The sequence below is a fragment of the Triticum aestivum genome, chromosome 5D (assembly GCF_018294505.1).
Source record: "Triticum aestivum cultivar Chinese Spring chromosome 5D, IWGSC CS RefSeq v2.1, whole genome shotgun sequence".
NCBI lineage: Eukaryota > Viridiplantae > Streptophyta > Magnoliopsida > Poales > Poaceae > Triticum > Triticum aestivum.
In genome coordinates, this window is record NC_057808.1 from 222,618,256 (window position 1) to 222,641,906 (window position 23,651).

At 47.5% G+C, this 23,651-nt stretch overlaps 1 long non-coding RNA gene across 1 annotated transcript; it reads left to right on the forward strand.

The window, feature by feature from the left end:
• Positions 1–11,559: 11,559 nt before the first annotated feature.
• Positions 11,560–13,630, forward strand: LOC123124565 (uncharacterized). The gene is made up of 2 exons (XR_006461157.1): positions 11,560–12,276; positions 12,525–13,630. It is a non-coding gene; the product is annotated as an uncharacterized lncRNA (long non-coding RNA).
• The last annotated feature ends 10,021 nt before the right edge of the window (positions 13,631–23,651 follow it).

Consider the following 23,651-nt stretch of genomic DNA (forward strand, 5'->3'; position numbering starts at 1 on the left):
CTTACAGTGGTAGACTAGCAGATGTAGGGGATGTAGGTGTACCGGTCTACCCATCGTAAGGTGCTAACGCTTCTGAAAGACTGTGTCTCGGTCATCCGTTTCTCAAACATCATGTAGTGCGAGAATCAAGCGGAGGCGATCGAGTCTTGTGGGGAAAAGTGCGCAAACCTCTGCAGAGTGTACAATCTAATCATGGTTAGCCGTGTCCCCGGTTATGGACATCTTGAGTATCTAGTACTTGGATTATCATGTGAATCTCGTCATGTTACTTTAATTAATCTTGTTGGGTTAATGATGATACTTAATTGAGATTGAGATGCTGTCAACCATCTCAATGTTTAACAACCACCATGATAGTTAAATAAAATTTATTCCTTTGCAGTAGGGAAAAACTGGCTTTTCGCAAAACTGTAACCATAGAGCTTTCTACCAGCCATATATGCATGTAGTATAGCATTATTATGTTCATTATTCTCTATGTGTTACATTGCCAGCATATTCCATGTGCTGGCCCGTTTCTGGGCTGCAACGTTTCATGTTGCAGACTTTTCAGACGACGAGTAAGGTGCCTTAGGTCGTGGTCTTATACTCAGTGATGCCGTTGGAGTTGATGGACTCACTATTCTTCCAAGTCTTCCCCTGTTATCGTATTAGATGGCCTTAAGCCATATTTATCATACTTATTCTCTTTTGAGATATTCGTTGTAATAAGTGTGTGATTGCTACTCTGTTATAAATCCTCCATTTGTACTGTGCGTGTCAGCATTACTGATCCAGGGATGACACTGGTGCATAGCAGCACCGACTGTTTGAGGTCTGGTCGCTACACCCTCTTAGTGGTGTCCAAGGGCTCGGTAGCCGGATTATAGTGCTGCTTGAGAACGCCACTCTGTACTTTTGCTGCTAGGGCGGCGGTGTGCTCCTCTGTTTGGAGGGAACGTTCCGTATTTCCGTTTACGGTAATGACGCCACGTGGACCGGGCATCTTCAGCTTAAGATAAGCATAATGCGGCACCGCGTTGAATCTAGCGAATGCGGTTCATCCGAGCAGAGCGTGATAGCCGCTGCGGAATGGGACGATATCGAAGATTAGTTCTTCGCTCCGGAAGTTATCCGGAGAACCGAATACTACTTCCAGCGTTATTGAGCCCGTACAACGGGCCTCTACGCCTGGAATGACTCCTATAAAGGTGGTCTTTGTTGGTTTGATTCGTGAGGGATCAATTCCCATCTTTCGCACTGTGTCTTGATAGAGCAGGTTGAGGCTGCTACCACCGTCCATCAGGACTCGAGTTAGGTGGAACCCGTCAATAATTGGGTCAAGAATTAGTGCGGCTGAACCGCCGTGGCGGATACTAGTGGGGTGATCTCGTCGATCGAAGGTTATCGGGAATGACAACCACGGATTGAATTTTGGGGCGACTGGCTCTACCGCGTAGCCTGAGAGCGCGCTTGAGCTCCCTTTTGGGGATATGTGTAATGTATATCATGTTCATTTTTTTTACTTGAGGGGGAAATTTCTTTTGCCCCCTGGTGTTTGGCTGCCGGGGCTCTTCGTCGTCGTTCTCGCTCTGCGATTCTCCTTCTTTTCCTCTGCTATTTGCTTTGCTGGCTTGTTTGAAGACCCGGCAATCTCTATTGGTATGGTTGGCCGGTTTTTCTAGGGTGCCGTGAATTTGGCAAGGACGATCAAGTATGCGGTCCAAGCTGGATTGTTTTCCGTTGCTCCTTTTATAGAGCTTCTTTCGCTGGCCGAACTTGGAGCCACTGAACCCGTCATGAATTGTTGTGTCATCGGTGTTATCGTCGTTGCTTCGGCGTTTGTTTCTATTGCACCGGAGCTTGTCGGTGCTGTTATTGGCCTCAGAGGGGCTTGTTTCGTTGGCCGTATTGTTACTACGGGCCAGCCAACTATCCTCTCCCGCGCAAAAGCGGGTCATGAGTGCCGTGAGGGCTGCCATGGACTTTGGCTTTTCTTGGCCGAGGTGGCGTGCTAGCCATTCGTCACGGATGCTATGTTTGAAGGCTGCTAAGGCCTCGGCGTCCGGACAGTCAACTATCTGGTTCTTTTTGGTTAGGAACCTAGTCCAGAATTTTCTGGCTAATTCTCTAGGTTGTTGGACTATGTGGCTTAAGTCATCGGCGTCTGGTGGCTGGACATAGGTTCCTTGGAAGTTGTCTAGGAAAGCTTCTTCCAAGTCCTCCCAGCTGCCGATAGAATTTTCAGGCAGGCTGTTAAGCCAGTGCCGAGCTGGCCCTTTGAGCTTTAGTGGGAGGTATTTAATGGCGTGGAGATCATCTCCTCGAGCCATGTGGATGTGGAGGATAAAGTCCTCGATCCATACCGCGGGATCGGTTGTGCCGTCGTATGATTCCATATTGACAGGCTTGAACCCCTCGGGGAATTCGTGATCTAGTACCTCGTCTGTGAAGCAGAGAGGGTGTGCGGCACCTCTGTACCGTGTCGTATCGCGGCGTAGCTCTGATGGAGTCCGTCTGCTGCATTCGGACCGGGCGTGGTTAGGTTTGTCACGTCCGAATAGGTAGCCGTCTTCGTGCCTCGAGGCACGTTCTCGCGATCCGTAGATCGATCTTGTATGTCCTGCTCTACCGTCCAGGGTCTGCCGGAGGTCATACGTGTGACCCCAAATTCTTCCGTCTTTATTTTTGCGGGCTGGTTGGGCAGGCTGCTGTTCGGCCTGAGTTGTTGCTTTATCCCAATCGCGTGGTGTCCGGTCGGTCGCCCTGTCTCGACCACGTGGTGGTCGTTTCGCATTACGCAAGGGAGGTGTGTGCTCCGGTGCCTCCTCATCGAATTGAGGTAGCAGTCTGCGTTTTGGGTAGCTCTTGGTTGGGCGCTTGAGGCCGTATTCTTCTGCTGTCAGGACGACAGTTCATCTGTCGACGAGCAGATCTTGTTCAGCTTGAAGGTGCTGCTGCTTCTTTTTCAGGCTCCTTGCAGTGGCTATGAGTTGAAGCTTAAAGCACTCCTGCTCCAGAGGGTCCTCCGGCACGATGAAGTCTTCGTTGCCGAGGCTTGTCTCCTCTTCGGAGGGTGGATGGTAACTATCGTCCTCCGAGTTATCTTCTATGGCCTGTTCATCGGGGTTGTCTTGCGTGTTGTCATGTTCCTCCTGTTCGGATGCAGCGCCGACAGGGTCTTCGTTGTTTTCGGCGTTGCTTGGAGTACTATTTTCTCCGGTGCCAGTGTTGCCATCCTTTGAGCGACGAGACTTAGAACGGCGTTTGGGGCGCCGGCGCTTGGACTGCGTCTCCGAGGGTTTGATCTTATCCGGCTCTTCTTTATCGTCGCCGGATCCTTTAGGTGTATCAACCATGTACACGTCGTACGAAGAGGTGGCCGTCCAATGTCCAGTGAATGGCGGGTCTTGGCCTTGCTCCCTGTTGGCATCGTCGTCCATACCGTCGGTGTCTTCGGAGCCATAGTCAAGCACGTCGGTTAAGTCATCGACGGTGGCTATGAAGTCGGTGGCAGGTGGGAAGAAAAATTCCTCATCGTCCGCCTCTAGCTTGAACCGAACATAGTTCGGTTGTGAGTCTTCCTCCAAGGACAAGTTCTTCAAAGAATTTAGTACGTCACCCAAAGGCGAATGCTGGAAGATGTCTGCGGCGCTAAATTCGAAAATCGATAACCGATCCAGCTCGGTGTCCGTAGGCGCACTTGATCCGGAACGTATAGCCAGAGACGAGTCTGGGGTTCCGTCGACGCGAGCATTGCAGGATGTCCAGTCCGTGTGCGGCTCCAACGCCGTGGACTTTATGGCCTCGGAGGGGATGATCTGCCTTGGTACTGAGGCCGTTGCGGCAACAGGATCCAACTCCTGGGTGTGCTCCGATGACAGATTTAAGTCAGGTTCATCGGGGAGAAGGGGAGCGATCGCCGCGGTCTCAAATCCATTGAAGATCAAGTCTCCACGGATATCCACGACGTAGTTCAAGCTTCCAAATCTGACCTGATGGCCAGGGGCATAGCTATCGACCTGCTCCAGATGGACAAGAGAGTTGCCCCGCAGTACGGAGGCGCCGAACACAAAGATTTGTCCGGGGAGAAAAGTTTCTCCCTGAATGACGCCATTACTGACGATCGAAGGGGCCATCGAATCCTTTCGTCGACGGCACAGTGGAACTCTCAATGAAAGCACCAATGTCGGTGTCAAAACCGGCGGATCTCGGGTAGGGGGTCCCGAACTGTGCGTCTAGGATCGATGGTAACAGGAGACAGGGGACACAATGTTTACCCAGGTTCGGGCCCTCTCTATGGAGGTAATACCCTACTTCCTGCTTGATTGATCTTTACGAATATGAGTGTTACAAGGGTTGATCTACCACGAGATCGTTATGGCTAAACCCTAGAAGTCTAGCCTATGAGTATATGGTAATGAATCTGTCCTACCCGGACTATGCCCTCCGGTTTATATAGACACCGGAGAGATCTAGGGTGGCATGAGGTCGGTTACATAGGAGGGAATCTTCATAGTCGGTCGCCTAGCTTGCCTTCCACGCCAAGTAGAGTCCAATCCGGACACGGGTATAGTCTTCGGTCTTTGTGTCTTCACAGCCCATCAGTTCGGCCCATGGATAACAGGTCGGACGCCCGAGGATGGCATTGTACGGAAGGCGTATGTGGGCGACATCGAAGTCGATGAGCTCAGTGCGGTAGTTGTCGCGCTTGCCGAAGGTGACAGGGAGGCGGATTTGCCCTATCGGGGTGGTGGAGCCGTCGGTTACTCCTGAGAAGGGCTTGGTTGGCTGCAGCTGATCATATGGCACTTGAAGGCGATCAAACGTCTCAACGGAGAGAACATTGAGCCCTGCACCGCCGTCGATGAGGGTCTTGGTGACAAGGGCATTGCTGATGATGGGCGAGCAGAGCATCGGGAGGGCGCCGATAGTTGCCGCGCACTCGAGCTGGTTGGACGAGCTGAAGGTGATGGTGTACTTGGACCACCTGAGCGGGCGCGTGGCTTCGAGCCTGGGGAGGGCCGCGTTCACCTCACGAGCGAACTGCTTGAAGATGCGTTGGGAGGCTAGGGCCTGAGAACCACCCAAGATGCAGGAGATGGCGCGAGGCTCCTGGAAGCCCCCAGCCCCCTCGTCCTGGTGGTGGTCGTCGTTCCTCGTTGGTGGTGGTAGCAGCGGAGGGAGGCCAGCGTTGCCCTGAGGGCAGTCCTCACGAGGCTGGTCCCTCCAGGCACCCTCGTGAGGTTGGTCCTGCCAGCGGTCCTCACGAGGTCGGTCGCGCCACTCCTGGCGGGGGCCGCGATCGTCCCAGCGTCCTCCACTTCTGCCTCCTCCACGGCCGTAGCCTCGGTCGTTGCGCTCGGGGCGTCGACCGAAGCGCCCGTCGCGGATGGCCCTGAGCTCCTGACAGTCGTTGGTGTTGTGGCTGTGTACGTTGTGGAAGGCGAGAATGGGCGGTTGGCCTTGGATGACTTTGGGTGGTCGCAGCCGCGCTTCATCTCTGGTTCCGTCGCGAACACGACAGTCCCCTTGCACTTCACGTCCTTGGTGTTGGCCTTCTTGTCTTTCGAGTCGGCCGCTGGAAGCTCGTGGAGGGAGAGGCGTCCCTCCTCAGCTCTCGCGCACTTGGTTGCCATGTTGAACATCTCCAGAGCCGTGCACAGGTCCTCGTGTATGGCGAGCTCCTCCTTCATCTTGACATCACAGACGCCATCGGAGAATGCTGAGATGATGGCCTCGTCCGTCACCTTGGGGATCTTGAGGCGAACGCTGTTGAAATGCTGGATGTACTTCTGCAGGGTCTCCCCTGGCTACGGCTTGATGCGCCGCAGGTCACCAGCGGCAGGTGGGCGGTCGCGGGTGCCTTGGAAGTTGGCGACGAAGCGCTCGCGCATCTCGCCCCAGGAGGAGATCGATCCCGCGGGCAGGTTCAGGAGCCACGAGCGCGCGCCGTCTTTGAGCGCCATGGAAAACCAGTTTGCCATGACCTTCTCCTCGCCGTTGGCCGCCTCGATGCTCAGCTCGTAGAGCTGCAAGAACTCAGCAGGGTCGGGGGTGCCGTCATAGCGCGGAGGCAGGTTGGGCTTGAACATGCCGGGCCAGACAACGCTGCGCAGCTCGGGGGTGAAGGCGCGGCAGCCCACTGTGGTCACTGGAGCCCGTCGTGGAGGTGGAGCCTGGTCTTGGTACCGACGCGTCGCTGCCGCAGGCGGTGCGCGATCTTGACGTGGTGGTGCTGGGAGTGTAGGAGCATCTTCTTGCGGCCGAGGGATTTCATGCAGCTTCCTTCTTCACGCGCGGGCGCCCTGCGTGGTGGGTCGCGCCGCGGGGCCGCTGGTCTTGGTGCGAGGGCGACGTCTTCATGTGGAGGTGGCGGAGGTGCTCCATGGGCTACGTCGCCCGCTGCAGGAGGCGGACGACGCAGCGAAAGGGACGGTGCAGGAGAGCCCCCCGCGGCGCTGACGAGCTCGGTGATGCGGTCCAGCCAGTCTTCGTAGAGGTCGTCGATGGGGCGGTAACGCAGGAGCTCCCGCGCCATGAGCAGCGCAGCCTGCGCATCCGCGGGTTCGCGACGAGCATGGGACGACGAGCCGGCCGGAGTCAGCGACGGGGTGGCGATGCGTCCGTCCCGCCGCACGGAGGGGTGCAACGACGAGGCTTGCTGCTCGTTCCCTGCCGGGCCGGTAGCGGCGTTGGCAGCTGGTGATGGAGAGCGACGGGGAGGCCCGCCGACGGGCGCCGTCTGAGCGACGCGAGCGTTGAGAGCGGCTTGGCGCTCAGCATGGGCTCGATGAGCGTCAGCCATGTAAGTGGTGGAGTAGTGGTACATCGAGCGGCGGAAGAGAAGTTCCAGCGCCCCCTACCTGGTGCGCCAAATGTCGGATTACGGGTTCCGTAGACCCTTGAGAGGTTCGAACTCTGGGGTGCGCACGAAGAACACTCTCTCCTTAGCTCGCTCGCTCAACCGTTCCACGGCTTAGCTCGACGAACCCGAAGAACAGAGAGACACAGGGGTTTATACTGGTTCGGGCCACCTTGCGATGTAATATCCTACTCCAGTGTGTGGTGGATTGCCTCGAGGGGCTGAGGATGAACTAGTACAGTGGATGTAATAGCCTCAGGAGGTGAGGTGTTCTTGAGCTCGATTAGCTGGTGGGTGTGAGGATGATCTGAGTGATCCGTCCGAATCCCCCCTCCCCCCCCCCCCCCGCTACGGTGGTGGCTAGGTCCTATTTATAGTGGCCTTGGTTCTCTTCCTAAATGTTTAGGCAGGAAGGGATCCACAACGGCCAAGTTTGAAGGGGGACAACTAGTACAAGCTACCCTGACAAAAGTAGTCTTCGCCTGCCAAAGGCTCTGGTGGTGACGCTGCTGTGGGCTCCGCGATGACCTCCGTCCTGCCGTGCTGCTGGTCTTGGTCTTGTTGCACCGATATGGAAACCTTTGCCTGATGCCTCGGGATCCCGCGCCTGCGTTTGCCTCCTTAGCACCAAAGAGCAAACTGGTACACTGTGCCCGCTGGCGCCCGCCTGTCCTTGGTCGTCATGGCTCACGTCACGTGAACCTCGCGAGGTGCCCCTTGCATAGATATCTCTGCTCCTCGGGAACTAGCCTAGTGAGGCCACCCCCAGGGAGGTCTTGGTGTCGTCCACCTCGCGAGGCTTGGCCCCTCGCAAGGGTCTTGCATTGTTGCTGCTAGAGCTGGGCCGTACCGGGCCGTTGGCGGAGCCACGCCACGGGCCGCAGGCAGGCAAGTCTGGGCACCCCCGTTTCTAAGACGCCGACAGTATAGCCAACTGCTGGCTATATGATGTTGTCATGTCATATATAGTGATCATTTATAGTTACTCATATAATAAGGTGAGCTATAAAGTTGGCTATAAAAGTAGTACTACTTTTTCTCATGTTCTCTCTATCTCTTTCTTCATATTTATTGCATCTGCTAGGAGTCCGCATATAGCTCTTTTGCATAAGATCCCACTTTACTTATTTTTTATGTCTTTTTTTCACTTAGACCAAATTATTACCATGTAAGGCCCTTCCCAGTGCTCCACGGTGGACAGGTACTAAGCATGCCACATAAGCAAAAAAAATGACATGGCACAACAATTAAGGAGGAGAGAGAGCACTTTGGTGACCCAGGAAAAACCAATGCCAAGCGCGTGAACCAAGGTAAACCACTTAAATGAAACAACTTGACCAATGCATGAAAAACTTTAGGTGCTAACTCATTAAATAAAGTGTGCTTAGCAACAACAAGTTGCTAACGGCGGCTATGGGATTGCTCAGCTTCTGGCCAGGGAGAGATCCCTGCTCGGCTTGCCAATGCTGCCAGTGACGGCGCCCACGGGTGTCGTTTTCTTCTTGGAGGCGCTGCCAAGGCCTTCAGCTTTGCCCCTCTTCGAGCTCGGGGGAAACCCTAGGTCGGATTCCCCCTGACCGGATAGCGATGGCGTCTCGGCATCGTATTCCTTCTCGAAGGTGTTATCTTGCTTGCTCACGGTGTTCCCGGTGTTGGCTTGGATGATGTTGGAATTCTTGTTGGTTCGGCGCTGCTAGTCGTGGTTCGGGCTTGACGGGTTTAGGTGTGATGTATCTTCTATTCGGGCTGAGCATCCCTTATCTCTCTGCTCCACACACCATGTTCACCCCTGCCTGTGTTCGTGTCATGTGTTGTATCCTCTGTACTCATTCTATTCCTTCTATCAATGAAATGATACGCAAGCTTTGTGTATTCGCGAAAAAATAACAAATTGATAAGTATTTAATACATTTAGCACCTCATTTAAGTATTTTTGCATTGAAAGAGGTCTAAGTGGACTATAAATCTACTATTGTGCTTACTTTTATATACTAGCCAAGTTTAGCTAAGTTTTCTGCCCCTAGTGCCTGGATAGGCGAAGCTCCTCGTTCGATCGCACTCTCCATGCATGTAAATAAGAGGAGATTTTATTGTAGAAAGTAACCCGCTTGTGTTACTGAAGCTGAACAGCTGTCCCGCCCGGGGTGATAAGACCGGGAGTGGGTACCGTTTGGCCTTTTGGGAAATCTGGAGTTTATTCAAAGTGGAAACTAAAATAGGGCAGTCAAATCCATGATGCGATGTAACTGTAAAAAGCTCCATACCCTCGTAGTCATAAAACTAATATAAATAGGTCCGATTAAAAAAGTCCAACGGTGCTAGTATGCTGCTGCATATCCCTCCAAACCATTCAATGCCACATTGAAGAGAGACTACTACGGAAGACGATGGGGAGAATCCGGACATAAATAAAAACGATAGGAACACATGTGTGGCATGTTTGATTTAGTGCATGAGCTGCTGTGCAACACTGAAACTTTCTTGTTGAGCACTGCTTGGAGCTGTACTAGCCATCCATCAGGATGTATCCGACTCACAACCATTGATTAGCGTGTCGTGTGCACATCGGGCAGAAAAGTATCGTGTGCACATCCATTCCGTTCTTGCTTCCAAGGCGAAGGATAGTTGCGGTTGTATACTTTTTTTTTGGGAGGGAAACGGAGGCACCTCCAGAAAATGTTGTAAATTTTCAGACCAAATATTCAGTCTTCACGGAACTGTCGCTGAATAAACTGAAACATTACAAATAACCTGAAGCTAGTTTGTTAACGAAAAGAGGCGGTACACACCTTAAAACATACTCCGTTCACAGCTAGTATAAGATATATTAGATATTTCAATATAGACTACATACGAACTGAAATGAATTAACGAACGCACTGAAACATGTCCATACACATCCGGTTCAGAAAAAAGCTAGAACATCTTATATTTGTGAACGGAGGGAATAGAAGCAACATACCATCCTTTATAACATCTGACTGCTCATGTATTGGGATTTCCCAGTAAACTAAAGCCTCTGCGAGGTAAAAGTCCCAGAAATTATCAGATTAGAATGAACATGTAAACCTGAAGAAGTGGGTTCTATTGCAGAAGGTAATTTGGTAACCTGGATAACTTTGAAAAACAGAATGCACTCAGAACAGCATTGTTTTTCATAATCTAAAAAATTATCAGATAGGCACACTCGGAACAGCATTCTTTCTACAACCTGAACTCTTTAGTTATCTTATCTTGTCTTGTGTTGCTAAAACTTAGAAACCCATCAACCACAGCATAAATCTCTTGAAGACTCCACCGTATGCAGATCTAAGAAAATGGATAAGTAAACACTATTAACTTGTCAAAGACACCGACAGATATGGAGTAAGGATCAAAGGATAGCTGTACTTGCTTCAAGATTACTCACAAGGAGCCAAAACTCGTCTCCCAAGGTTTAAAATAGAGGCGATTACCGATAAGGCTTTGATTAAAGAGAGCTGGTGGTAGTAGTGTATTGTAATTAAGCACAGAAAGTGGGGATTCTTAATACAAAACGTCTTTGCAGGCTTCCTGTAAATATACACAAAGGAAACAGGAAAGGGAAAGCAGCTCACACACCTCTCTTTCTTTGTTTACTGTTTTTAAATGTGCTAAACTTGCAAAGGCAGAACAAGAACCAAAATAACAAAGCTGCTAGGCTATAATTAAAGTGGAAACAAACACAGAACTCAGAGCTAGAGGACCTTTTCCTATTGTAGGCTGCAAAATAGTATGTTATTTAATCTAACCTTGCACATGGGCACATGGCCTTCAAGCATCCTTTCATGGGAACATAACCTAAGTGAACTAGCGTACCAGACAAGTAGCTGCACCATTTGGCTGAGGTTCGGGAACAATGAAAGTATTATATTGTTCATGTTTCATGTCCTGTCAACACTGAGCTTTAGTCTGCAGCTTTCACTAGCTGTTGCATGTTTACAGTACAAAATGGTAATGTTGCTCCTAACCTCACAACTGCATACGGTAAACATTACTCCTATAAAAGGTGCCGGAATAACTGCCTTCTAGGGCATAGGCTCCCGTGAGGTTCCTCGCGCCGCTCGTTTTGTGTGCGCCTCTCACCGATGCTTCCTTGACGTTCCCGGCTGTTCGATCTCCATGTCCGCCTTGCACCCAACTGATTTTCCTCGGAGGTCCATGAAGCATGGGCCACGGGCACGCGAGGCCACTTGGTCTGCCTCCCGCTGCCCTCGCCTTGGGTGTGGGTTGTTTGGTCCGCATTCTCGCGTGCACCGAGTACGTCTATGCGTCCGAGCTGTTGTGTTGGCGTACGACGGGCATGCCCACGCATTGGCGATGGGGTCTGCCGTACTAGATCCCAACCGACTATCCCGGTCAGAGGTTGACTAGTCGTGGACCCGGTGCGGGGCCGGTGTCTTGGACGTTGGGCAAGGATGATTCATTTTCTGGTGGGCTGGTGGGGGTCCGACCTGGCTGTGTCCCACCGGGTTAGTCCGCCCAGAGGTCGGCTGACGATGGACCCAGTGCGGAGCCGGTGTCATGCGCACCGGGTACACATGGTTGTTGTTGGGATGTTATGCTCACGTGTGTCGGATACGCCTGTGCATTTGTCGTGGGGTACGCCTTGCTTGGATGCCATCCAGCTATGCCAGCTTGATGTGTGAAAATGCTTATCGACTTTGCTTTCCCGTCCTCTTCGCACATGCATACAATGGGACGTGTAACATCCCTCGGAGTTTCCTGTGCCAGTGCTTCGATGCCCTTTCTAGACTACCCAGTTGTATGTTAGTGCTGGGCCATCATTTGGGTCCGTGTGTTAGTGTGTTTGGTCGACTGCCCGGGTGAGTGAGGACATTGGCTGGGAGTGTTCCCGTTTGGCATACTGGGTTAAAGCGTGTCCTCGGTTGGTTGTCCAGCACCGTCTTTCTCCGTGGCTATACCCTCGTGCTTCCCATGTTCTTTTCTTCCCATCGAAGCACCCTCCTTCACGCCCGTCGTCTAACGTCGAACAAAGCTCACCGGCTTCCTCCTATTTCGCTCCCCTCGAATCGAAGGGGTTCTGTAAGATTTTTGTCGCTCCTCCTGCCAAAGCTCTGTTGCATGCCAGTCGTCTCACATAACAAGGCTCGCCGGCTTCCTCTGGCTTTGCTCCCTTGGAATGGAAGGGGTTATACGAGCGTTTTCGTCTGTGCTCCTGCCAACTTGTTGAGCTAGGGTTTGTATGCCCTTTCTTCTTTCTCTGATCTCTTTTGCACGCTAACTATCCATTTTCTTTCCCTGCTAGTTTGCAGGTATTGCCAACTTCTTCTCACCGTTCGGTTGCAACCATTCTTGGACTTCTTCTCTTTGACGTGGGCTATCTCATCGATGTGTTTGTTCTTGTCGCTCATGTCCACCGCGTCAAGGGTTGCTCGATCGATTTCTCCATGGTTGTTTCGCCACCTTTTGTGTGTCTTATATAGCCGATTCTTATCATGTTGGTTATCAGTCGTCTTATTTTTTGGTGTGGTTTCTTGCTGAATATATTTAAGTTGTATTGTTGATTCGTGTGTAAAGATGTGGTCTGTTATCGTCTCTGTAATCCCTGTTTTGGAGGGCATGTCGGTACAGCTTAGTTTACTAGTGGTTTCTTATGTGTGTGAGATTGCTGAAGGTGGGCTTGTGCTGGCCAAAATAGGGATCAAGCTACTTGGGATGTCGTCTCTCCCAAGTCAAAGATCCTCGCTCGTGAGTGCCTTCTGTGTCGTCCGATCCGCGCCCGCCTCATGGCGGTGCCTACCTGCCGCACTATCAGCCGTCTGATCGGGCCTAGGCGTTCGTCGACATTCCTACCTGGTGCCGGACGCCCTTGTTCCATCACCATGGTCTTGGGGTCCATCTCCAAGGGACATGCACATCACATATACTAAGGTGAACTCTATCCTTTATGCATGTCTAGTTGGTTATCTCATGATGGCATACTACTTGAACCTCCTCCCTTGTGCATACATAGGAGAATCACACATGTTAAGGAGGAGTGCAAACACAAGTTTACACCTACATCATCCATGAGGGAAGCTTGGAAGCAGAGAAAAAAGCACAAGACAAAGATGGAGGATCTACCATCTGGCGGTCGGACTATCCGGTCACTTTGTGCGGACTGTCTGGCTAGAAGGGCACATAGCACCCAAAGAAAAGAAAAATTAGTCGGACGTTGACCTAACTGTCTGGCCACCCAAAGTGTCCGATCACCCGAGTTTGCACCCGCATTCGACCATCTGCGAGTCCACCTCGTGCTTTCTCCAACGCCTGGACTGTCCGCACACTTTCTGGCCGGACTGTCCGGCCGAGTCTTGCGGCGCGTAGTAAAAGGCCCACGGTCCATGTATTCCCTTCTCACATACCCCTTCGTGGGTGGACCAATTATAACACTCCCCCACCACCTCTCTAGGGTTAGAAAAGACTAGAACTAAAACCATAGATATTTTCTCATGTATCTTCCCTTTGTGGGATCTATCTTCCCTAGTGGAACAATGTCCTCGTCTTGAGGAGAAGGGTTCCCCTAGCAAATCATCAAGACATCCACTTGTGGAGAAGAAAAGCTTCATAGAAGCATCAAGTCCTCTTTGTTCTAGGACTTGGGGAAGAACCCTATCTTGTTCCATCTCTCTCATAGAAGCATCAAGCCCTCTTTGTCAAGGGTCTAACTATGTGTATTTTGATTTGCATGTACGTGTGTTGATTTGAGTGTTTTCCCTCGTGTTCCCCCTCCGGTTCATCATATTCTTTGCGTTCTTCCACAAATTCACCTCAATTCATGAAGACTGGGCTAACCTTGAGGCTTTACCTACATAATTTGGGATCATGAGTTTATACCTTCCTTTGCGTTCCCCTAGCCCAATTTTTTCTTTTTCCCCATCCATTTTGAGCAAGAAATCTCATTTTCCCGCCCCAAATCAAGTTTTTGGACCCCTTTAGGATCTGAACTTTCCTTACCCGCCCGGACTGACCAGGCATTTTCGAGCCAAACTGTTTGAACAACTCATTCGTAAAACAAAATCGGATCTAACCTGCCTGGATGTCGCCAGGACTGTCGAGCCAAGTGTGCGGCCAGACAAAATCAGCTTCAGGGTTTTCATCATTTTGGCCATAACTTTCACATCCGAACTCCGATTTAAGCGATCTTACGCTCTTTTTGAAGCTATCGACGCGCCTAAGACCCTCACATATGTGTCTACATCGTGGCAACCATGAGCACCGTTTGGAGGTGTTCCTAAGTGTTGTGCCGCAAGCCGGTGTCGTGGACCATCTGCAGCAGGCGCCTGCTTCTTGTGAGCATCACCTCCATGGATGTGGGTTGTGCTCACTTGGTCATGTGATTGGAGGGATCTCTTTTGTCCTTGGTCTAAGTGTGTAGGTGCGTGCGATCACGCTGATGGATAGAAGTAGAGGGCCGCTTTATAGGATGGTGCAAGTTGCGGTGTGTTCGCATGTGCATTGGCCATGTCGTTGTACAATATGCTCCTCGATGCATGCTCCCCGGCATCAGTTTCCTACATGCCTTCTCTTCCATTACTCCCCTCGGCATGCGAAGTAGCTGATGTGTAAGTGCGGATGCATTATTGACCGTTCTATGCATCGGGAACTGCTTCTCCTCTATTTCTTCACCCTCTCATTCGTTTGTGTTCAACAAGTACATGTTCTACAATCTTTTAGCATTTCACGTCCTTCTTAAATAATTTTCCTATTTTCTACTCCCTTCGTCCCATAATATAAGAACTTTTTTATACTAGTGTAGTATCAAAAACACTCTTATATTACGGGACGGAGGGAGTATCAAACTAGGCACATACTCCTACTCGAAACCATAGCCCTCGGGTCTGGTCATTCCGAAGTGGGGTTTCAGGTGGACGTGGTTGCCCAGATTCATTGCTTCGATCATGGCTTGAAGATAATCGCCATCATCACCCACGACCCAGGGGTTGTTTAGGGATTATCAAGACCGTATCGAGCTCCCTTCAAATGGAGGAGATAAAAAATATCGGTTTCAATGCAGAGTTCACCGACCACGTTCGTGTAACGAAGTAAGGCGCATCGTCCTTAAGTGCTTGCCCAGCATGCCAAGTGAGCACCACAGATTTTTTTTCTTTGGTGAGGACATATTCGTCTATGGGGTGGTGATCGGCAAAGACAGTGATGTGTTGAGGAGCACCTTGGTGATTGGGAGGATTGTCGGCGCGCGTGGGGCCACCGTCATGCGGTGGCTTGGGTCGCGCACGTGTGAATTGTCACGTCCACTTTTTCGCACATGAAGAGTGGGCCATACCCTCATGTTGGCGTCTTCGGCCCCTGAGGCAGCCCCTCAATCCCATGTGCGCCGCCCCACGCGCAACCTGGTGGCCTGGTCCGTGCTTAGGTGGGGTTGTGGTCATTCGATCTTTTTCTGCTCGACACACGAAAACTTCCTACCATCACATAGCTTAACATGTTGCTTTCAGATGTGTGTGCTGCATGGTTCGCTGAGATCTTATTTCTAATGGTATGCTTAACTTTTAGGTTGCATTTGTTGGAATCTATTTCATAAGGTTACTTGCCTTCTTTCTAGGGTCGATGGACCATAAGAAAAATTCAAAGTCCATTCGCCTACTTAAGCAAATGGCTTACGTGTCGCAAAAGAAAGCAATGGAAAATGATCATCGTCGGACCAAATGCAAATGTAGTAAAAACATAATTATTTTCATATAGTTTAGAAGAAAAAACTCAAATAGTTCACTTCCTTCCAAGCTGCAGTTAGTCTTTGCGCCAATGGCGCAACTAGCAATCTATTGCTAGAAAGGGAGAAAGGGGGCGGTGTTTGTGTGTGGGATCGATAAGGACACACACACACACACGGAGAGAGAGAGAGAGAGAGAGAGAGAGAGAGAGAGGGAGGGAGAGAGGGGGAGAGAGAGCACATGTTCATGAGCGGCATAGGGAGACATGCCTACTAGATGGAAAGATCGAGAACGGCCTTTGGATTTTGTGGTCTGGCGAGATGGTGTGTTCTGGTATGTCTTCCTGGCCTTTGGATGTTACGACCTTGTCGATCGGTGTATGTGGCTACACGTTCTCATTGATCGCTCTCACCTAGCCTAATCATCTCGTCGATGTACTTGGCTTCCTTCTACTCGTGTGGTTTCGGCTGGGGGTGTGTGGTTCCAATGGTTCAGGTCATTTGTCGTGGGGGTCTGGTCGGGCTTTGTATCAATCTGGTCGTTAGGTTAAACTACCTGGACAACAAAGCATATGGTCAATGATCATTGTTTTCTGTCATTAGTAAAAATGTAAGGCAATTACAAACACAATACAAATATAATCACTTGCAGGAAATTCACCAGAAATATTGTTCAAATGGTTCACCTAATTTCAAGGTGGTTATTTTCCCGTCGCATTTACGAGATGAGTAAAGGCTGAAGCATAACAAAAATCTCAGAGTCCATTCACCCGCTCAAGAAAATGACTTATGTGTTGCCACAGAAAGCCATGGGCAAGGTTCATCATCAAGGAAAATACAAATGTGGTAAAAACATAATCATTTGCAGACAACTGACGAAAAAAAATCCTTCAAATAGTTGGCTTAGCTTTCAGGCTGCAGTTGGTCTGTGCGCCAATGGTGTAATGTGTCATATAGTAATAATAAAGTCATAAACCCACAATGTGTGCCCGGGGAGCATGGGCGTACCCCACATGCCAACTCGGGTGCACTGAGCGTTTGCAGGCCAGGTCTGTGGCTATTTGACTGTTGGCGTGCGTCGGCTGGGTTATCCTCTACATTGTTGCCGGGTCGATTTAGGGTGGTTGCTTTCCGGCTTCATTTTACCGACCACTTTGGGTGTGCTGTCGGTTGTCGGTTAGAAGATCGTTGGGTAGGCTAGTTCTCGGTATGTCTGGGTCGGCGTTCTGGTGCTTGGTTTGTCTAGTTTGGTGTTACCTGGGTCGGCATGCACCATCTAATTAACACAACATGATCAAAGTCATTGGAATCATGTGTTTGCATATGATTGTGAAAAACCTCCTCAAATAGTTCACTTGATTCTCAGGTTGTATTTTGTTTTTGCTTGAAAGACAAGAGCGGGATGCGCGGCAAAGTTCACATATATCTCATGGTCAGAGCTGGCTGAATCAGACAACAACGCGGTGGCCAGCTAAAACTTGGGCTAGTGGACCGGCGCTTAGCAGCTGCCTTTTGTTTTTCACAATTTTGGGGGAAGATATTAGTTTAGGGAGTGGCAAACCAATCAATACTACTAAGTACTCGACCGATTTTCTTTTACTTTTTTTAAGTTTTTAAGTTTTTAGCTTTTTTAGGAGAGTTTATTCTTTAGCTATGGAACAATGTGTGGTGTCCAGCAGCGGAGTGCTTCTTTGTAGCCCTTCTAGCGCTGAACTGGTGCGCACGCGCCCTGTGATCGTGGGCCGGCTGCCGGGGGGGTGACCCCCAGGTAGGAAACGGAACCCGAATCCTCTTTCAAAACATCAGGGCGGCTGGCGCCCCTCAATCCGGCTGGCCTGTAGGCCGGCTTCCCAGCGCGGGCCAGATGGGCGGCTTCCCAGCTCGGCCAGCGGCCATTCCATCCGGACATACAACAAAAGAACTCCCCACGACGGGGCATGATACATCTCCATCGTATCTATAATTTTTTATTGTTCCATGCATATATTCTACAACTTTTACATACTTTTGGCAACTTTTTATACTATTTTTGGGACTAACATATTGATCCAGTGCCCAGTGCCAGTTCCTGTTTGTTGCATGTTTTTTGTTTCGCAGAAAATTCATATCAAACGGAGTCCAAACGGGATAAAAACTTACGGAGATTTTTTTGGAGTATATGTGAATTTCGGGAAGTGGAATCAACGCGAGACAATGCCTGAGGGGCCCACGAGGGTGAGGGGGCGCCCCAGGGGGTAGGACGCGCCCTGGGCCCTCGTGGCCACTCCGTAAGGCGGTTGGTGCCCTTCTTTAGCTACAAGAAAGCCAATATCTGGATAAAAATTCTATCAAAATTTCAGCCCAATCGGAGTTACGGATGTCCGGGAATTTAAGAAACAGTGAAAGGGCAGAATCAGGGAGCGCAGAAACAGAAGGAAACAGAGAGAGAGAGAGAGAGAGAGAGAGAGATCCAACTCTTCCCTCCTTTATGAAACGGTGTAACCCCTCTTTTACCTGCTGTAATCTCTACTTAAACATGGTGCTCAACGCTATATATTATTTCCCAATGATGTATGGCTATCCTATGATGTTTGAGTAGATCCGTTTTGTCCTATGGGTTAATTGATGATCGTGATTAGTTTGAGTTGCATGTTTTATTATTGGTGTTGTCCTATGGTGCTCTCCGTGTCGCGCAAGCGTGAGGGATCCCCGTTGTAGGGTTTGCAATATGTTCATGATTTCTTCATGGTGGGTGGCGTGAGTGAGAGAAGCACAGACCAGAGTAAGTAGGTTGTTTGCGTATGGGAGTAAAGAGGACTTGATGCCTTATAATGCTATGATTGGGTTTTACCTTAATGATCTTTAGTAGTTGCGGATGGTTGCTAGAGTTCCAATCATAAGTGCATATGATCCAAGAAGAGAAAGTATGTTAGCTTATGCCTCTCCCTCAAATAAAATTGCAATAGTGATTACCGGTCTAGTTATCGATGGTCTAGGGACAAATAACTTTCTCGTGACAAAAAGCTCTCTACTAAAACTAACTTAGTTGTTTCTTTATCTAAACAACCTCTAGAATTTATTTACGTGCTATTTATTATCTTGCAAACCTATCCAACAACACCTACAAAGTACTTCTAGTTTCATACTTGTTCTAGGTAAAGCGAACGTTAAGCGTGTGTAGAGTTGTATCGGTGGTCGATAGAACTTGAGGGAATATTTGTTCTACCTTTAGCTCCTCGTTGGGTTCGACACTCTTACTTATCGAAAGAGGCTACAATTGATCCCTATACTTGTGGGTCATCAAGACCTTTTTCTGGCGCTGTTGCCGGGGAGCAATAGCGTGGGTGAATATTCTCGTGTGTGCTTGTTTGCTTTATCACTAAGTGGATTTTATTTGATGTTTTAAGTTGTTCTCTATCTTTAGTTATGGATATGGAACATGAAATACCAAAAAAATTAGGTTTACTTGCTACTCATGGAGATGGGGAACCTCCTAAAACCCTCGATGCTCATTATGTGAAAGATATTATGCACTACTTTAATAATCCTGAGAAAACCCCATTCATTTGTATAATGGGAGACACGTTGGATCAACGTGAATACTTTAGGGATTATCGCTTGACTCAAAAAGGGAAACTATGATGGGATCAAATTTATATGTTGCATTGGTATGCTCGGCAACTATGCTTGAGATATGATTATACTTGTTTCTCTAAGATGAAGGCTCCACACCTTCCCTTTTCATGCAAATTTAATGATAATGAAACCTTATCTTCGTATGCTAATGGTATATATGATTACTATGATGTGGAACGAATAGAAGAATTTGTTGCTTTTAAGGGTGCTTGTGAAATTGAATCTTTGTTTAAAGAGTTTGAAGATTTTGATGATTTAGTTTATAGACCTGAAAATTTAGCTATCCTTAAATATTTCTATGAGAATTATAAATACAATTATGATATTGATGAATTTATTGAGAAAGTCTCCGTTGTCCGAGAAGAGACTAATATTTTGCAGGAGTCTATGGAAGAAGAAATTGATGAAACTGTGAGCTCATTGGATGAAAAAGATGATGAGGAGAGCGAAGAACAAAAGGAGGAAGATCGGATTAGCTACCCGTGCCCACCTTATAATGAGAGTAACTCTCCAACTCATAGATTATTTAATGTCCCTTCGTTCTTACCGAAGGATGAATGCAATGATAATTGCTATGATCCCATTGATTCGTTTGAAATATCCCTTTTTGATGAACTTGATGCTTGCTATTCTTGTGGCAAAGATGCCAATATGAATTATGCTTATGGAGATGAACTTGCTATTGTTCCTTATGTTAAACATGAAATTGTTGCTATTGCACCCACACATGATAGTCCTATTATCTTTTTGAATTCTCCAAACTACACTATATCGGAGAAGTTTGCACTTATTAAGGATTATATTGATGGGTGGCCTTTTACCGTTGCACATGATAATTTTGATGAATATAATATGCATGTGCTTGCTGCTCCTACTTGCAATTATTATGAGAGAGGAACTACATCTCCGCCTCTCTATGTTTCCAACACGATAAAATTGCAAGAAACTTCTTATGCTATGCATTGGCCTTTACTTGATGTGCATGAATTGTTCTTGTATGACATGCCGATGCATAGGAAGAGAGTTAGAATTCGTCATTGCTTGATATATGTTGCTTTGAGCTCGCTACTAAATGCCAAATCTTTGCTAATTCAAATTGGCTTTGATATACCTTGGGATCCGGCTGGATTCATTACTTGAGCACCTTATGCCTAGCTTAATGGCTTTAAAGAAAGTGTTGCCAGGGAGACAACCCGGAAGTTTTAGATAGTCATTTATTTCTGTTGAGTGCTTTTATAGAGTTTAAAAACAAAAAAATAAAGAGGGGAACCCAAAACTTTTCAAAAAGGAAAGTGAAAGTGAGAGGACAAGCATTGTTGAAGTGAGGGAGCTCCTTGAACTTTGTTCATGCTCACGGAAACTTTGTGAATCTTGATTACAGAAACTTTTTAACAAAAATAATTATCCCCTTGTACAATTCCATTGTATTATAAAGATAATGTGCCAAGATTTGCCTTTAGGATGTTTACATTGCTTGTTGGTTTGTGCAGTGCAAAATAGAAACGTTGGCTGTAGTGCCCAATTTTAGCTTTTTTACTGGAACGTCAAACAGTTCTGAAACTTTTTGCACTGTCTTTCTATACAAATTTTTTATTTTTACTAATTTTTTCAGAATATTTGGAGTACCAAAAGTATGGTGAATGTTCAGATTACTACAGACTGTCCTGTTTAAGACAGATTCTGTTTTTGATGCATTGTTTGCTTGTTTTCATGAAACTATCGATTTCTATCAGTGGATTAAGCCATGGAAAAGTTATATTACAGTAGCTACAATGCAAAAAAAATATGAATTGGTTTGCAAAAGTACTTAGAGTAGTGATTTTCTTTATTATACTAACGGATCTTACCGAACTTTCTGTTGAGTTTTGTGTGGATGAAGTGATCAAGGATCAAGGAGGTCTCGATATGAGGAGAAGGAGGAGAGGCAAGAGCTCAAGCTTGGGGATGCCCAAGGCACCCCAAGTAAATATTCAAGGAGACTCAAGCGTCTAAGCTTGGGGATGCCCCGGAAGGCATCCCATCTTTTTTCAACAAGTATCAGTATGTTTTCGGTTTCGTTTCATTCATGTGATATGTGCAAATCTTGGAGCGTCTTTTGCATTTAGTTTTCACTTTTCTTTGATGCACCATGCTGGTATGAGAAGTCCATGGTTGATTTATAGAATGCTCATTGCACTTCACTTATAGCTTTTGAGTATGGCTTTATAGAATGCTTCATGTGCATCACATATATCATTTGAAGTTTTGATTGCGTGTTTCCCTACACATAGAAAAATGCCATTTGTAGAATACTCTTTTGCTTCACTTATATCTGTTAGAGCATGGGCATATCTTTTGTAGAAAGAATTAAACTCTCTTGCTTCACTTATATCTATTTAGAGAGATGATAGGAATTGGTCATTCACATGGTTAGCCATAAAATCCTACATAAAACTTGTAGATCACTGAATATGATATGTTTGATTCCTTGCAATAGTTTTGCGATATAAAGGTGGTGATATTCGAGTCATGCTAGTGAGTAATTTTGGATTTGTAGCAATACTTGTGTTAAAGTTTGTGATTCCCGTAGCATGCACGTAAGGTGAACCGTTATGTGATGAAGTCGAAGCATGATTTATTTTTTGATTGTCATCCTTTGTGTGGAGGTCGGGATCGCGCTATGGTTAACTCCTACCAACCCTTCCCCTAGGAGCATGCGTGTAGTACTTTGTTTCGATGGCTAATGAATTTTTGCAATAAGTATGTGAGTTCTTTATGACTAATGTCGAGTCCATGGATTATACGCACTCTCACCCTTCCATCATTGCTAGCCTTTTCGGTAACGCGCATTGTCCTTTCTCACCTCGAGAGTTGGTGCAAACTTCCCCGGTGCATCCAAACCCCGTGATACGATACGCTCTATCACACATAAGCCTCCTTATATCTTCCTCAAAATAGCCACCATACCTACCTATCATGGCATTTCCATAGCCATTCCGAGATATATTGCCATGCAACCTCCATCATCATATACATGACTTGAGCATTCGCTGTCATATTTCTTTGCATGATCGTAAGATATCTAGCATAATATTTTCATGGCTTGTACATTTTTTTTGATATCTTTGCTATGCTAGATCATTGCACATCCTGGTACACTGCCAGAGGCATTCATATAGAGTCATATTTTGTTCTAGTATCGAGTTGTAATATTGAGTTGTAAGTAAATAAAAGTGTGATGATCATCATTATTACAACATTGTCCCATGTGAGGAAAGGATGATGGAAGCTATGATTCCCTCACAAGTTGGGATGAGTCTCCGGACTTTACAAAAAAAAGAGGCCAAAGAAGCCCACAAAAAAAAGGCCAAAGAAGCCCACCAAAAAAACAAAAAAATGAGAGAAAAAGAGAGAAGGGGCAATGCTACTATCCGTTTACCACACTTGTGCTTCAAAGTAGCACCATGTTCTTCATATAGGGAGTCTCTTGAGTTATCACTTTCATTTACTAGTGGGAATTTTCATTATAGAACTTGGCTTGTATATTCCAATGATGGGCTTCCTCAAATGCCCGAGGTCTTCACGAGCAAGAAAGTTGGATGCACACCCACTTAGTTTCCAGTTTGAGATTTCATACACTTATAGCTCTTAGTGCATCCGTTGCATGGCAATCCCTACTCCTCACATTGACATCAATTGATGGGCATCTCCATAGCCCGTTGATTAGCCGCGTCGAAGTAAGACTTTCTCCTTTTTGTCTTCTCCACACAACCTCCACCATCATATTCTATTCCACCTATAGTGCTATATCCATGGCTCACGCTCATGTATTGCGTGAAAGTTGAAAAAGTTTGAGAATACTAAAGTATGAAACAATTGCTTGGCTAAAACCGGGGTTGTGCATGATTTAAGTACTTTGTGTGGAGAAGATGGAGCATAGCCAGACCATATGATTTTGTAGGGGTAACTTTGTTTGGCCATGTTATTTTGAAAAGACATGATTGCTTTATCAGTATGCTTGAAGTATTATTGTCTTAATGTCAAATGATAGAATATTGCTTTGAATCACTCGTGTCTTAATATTCATGCCATGATTAGATTACATGATCAAGATTATGCTAGGTAGAAATCCACATGAAAAATTCTCTTTTTATCATTTACTTACTCGAGGACGAGCATGAATTAAGCTTGGGGATGCTGATACGTCTCCGTCATATCTATAATTTTTGATTGTTCCATGCCAATATTCTACAACTTTTACATACTTTTGGCAACTTTTTGTACTATTTTTGGTTCTAACATATTGATCCAGTGCCTAGTGCCAGTTCCTGTTTGTTGCATGTTTTTTGTTTCATAGAGAATCCATATCAAACGGAGTCCAAACGGGATAAAAACTTACGGAGATTTTTTTGGAATATATGTGAATTTTGGGAAGTGGAATCAACGTGAGATGATGCCCGAGGGGCCCACGAGGGTGAAGGGCGCATCCCAGGGGGTAGGGCGCGCCCTGGGCCCTCG